Source organism: Austrofundulus limnaeus, unplaced genomic scaffold, assembly GCF_001266775.1.
Source record: "Austrofundulus limnaeus strain Quisiro unplaced genomic scaffold, Austrofundulus_limnaeus-1.0 Scaffold154, whole genome shotgun sequence".
NCBI lineage: Eukaryota > Metazoa > Chordata > Actinopteri > Cyprinodontiformes > Rivulidae > Austrofundulus > Austrofundulus limnaeus.
In genome coordinates this window covers 982,101-983,951 of record NW_013952556.1, presented here as the reverse complement: position 1 = coordinate 983,951, position 1,851 = coordinate 982,101, and the positions used below count along the sequence as shown (strand labels likewise).

General features: G+C 39.0%; 1 long non-coding RNA gene across 1 annotated transcript; it reads left to right on the top strand.

The window, feature by feature from the left end:
• Nucleotides 1-1,179: 1,179 nt before the first annotated feature.
• Nucleotides 1,180-1,783, top strand: LOC106523379 (uncharacterized). Its single transcript, XR_001310888.1, has 3 exons — nt 1,180-1,333; nt 1,407-1,578; nt 1,675-1,783. It is a non-coding gene; the product is annotated as an uncharacterized LOC106523379 (long non-coding RNA).
• The last annotated feature ends 68 nt before the right edge of the window (nt 1,784-1,851 follow it).

The window sequence follows — 1,851 nt, the reverse complement described above, 5'->3', positions numbered from 1 at the left end:
GAGAGAGAGAGAGAGAGAGAGAGAGAGAGAGAGAGAGAGAGAGAGAGAGAGAGATTCGTGTACCTGAATCAAACTGAGGGCTTTGTTTTGACTTCCGCTCATTTTTTTTGTCAAGTATTTGAGGACCAGGAAAATGTCCTCACTTTGTTGGTTAAAAACATAGGATGGTCCTCACTCTGTAGCAGAAACAAGTACACACAAGCAGGTTTGAAGTTAAATTTAGAATTGCTGCAAAACAGACAATTTTCATCATTACAGGTTAATAAAAAGTAAATGTGCCTTCTCAAAGTACCAGGTGCAAAAGTTTTAAATCATCCTTCATTTTTTCATATTATTTTATCATTTTGCTCCAAATCATCTTTTGACATATTTTTGATCAAAACTCAAGGTTTTCTAGACTTTTTTTTCAAGATTTGGTTTTAACTTTTTCAGCTTTTTCACTTATTAATCTGGTCCTAAAACAAGGTTTGTTGTAAAGTTTTATGTAACATTAAAATATCTGAAAAACATTAGACAATTTGAGCGAATTAAAGTATCTGAAAGGGACATCTCCATGTGAAAATAAATAAATAAAAATAAATCCAACAAAGCCATTACACAGGGCCTGAAAACAAACATCATCCTTCAGCTGATCCATTTCATGTATGGCAAGTTTTCAGCTAATAGCTCTTTGGGAATCCCCTTGTTGGCACAAAAATACAATTTCATGCCTGTCAGACTGTGTTCTCTTTGGCATTTTTCACAGATTCAGTTAAAGAAATAGGAATACATTCAGGCTTAACAGGCTGCTAAAGACAGAGCTCAGAATACCAACTTTCACATTGTCACATTGGATGTTGACCCCCCATGGCACCATGAAAGCGATCAGCCAAACATGGTCTTTGCAGTGTTTCGAAGGTCTTCAGCTGCACGCTAGGTGTGTATTAAGAGTGTGAGAGGTCCACAACGGTTTTGGGCAATCACAAAATGTATGTATTTACGTATGTACCAGGGCTTGTGTGGTGCTCTGTTGGAACACATGACATGGAAAATACTGGTAAAAACCTATGTGGTGCATACTGAGTGCAGAAGCATCACAATCACCTTCACATTAAAGGTTTTCTCAATTTAAAATATCTGAAAAGTAGCTTGGGATTTTTGATCTGTTGCATGTGGTGTACTTGGTAAAAAGTAAAATACTGTATAAGTTGAATAACTTGGACAGTATTGTGGTGATTACAACTCTTGGCTGATTGGCTACCTCATCTGATTATCCTCACCTGCGTTGATGAGCTGACTGGCTTTATAAGGCGTCGGCTCCAGAGGATCAACGCTGATGCATCTAACCATTTTGGTAGTTGTTCAAGCCACTTCATGTTTATGCTAAGTATCTTGTTTCTACTCACCTTGTGTATCTTATGTCTCAGGACAAACTCACGTTGCCAAGTCGTCTGGATCMTCGAACAGCCTCTCTTGAAACTCATCCACCCGCAGGAACAATCAGGACATCATCAGGAACCCAATCAGCCACTCTGCCTGAAGAAACTCACCACTTGGAACCCCTCCTCTGATCCATGCTCCTTACCACCAGGAAAACCTGTAAGAGAAAAACAACATTATCATTCTACTCTCTATTCAGAATTGTTCAAGTTGCCAAGAACCAAACTCACCTCCACGCTTCCCTTCTGTTCACAGCAAGACGCCCCAAAACTCCTCAGCACTGTAAATAAACTCACTTACCTTTTCATCTTGTCTCCTGGTCTGGTCTCTCAGCTCCGCTGCCCTGTTGAACAAAGTTAGCATCTTGTCACATATTATACATGAGATCGTATTATACATGAGATCGTATTATACATGAGATCGTATTATACA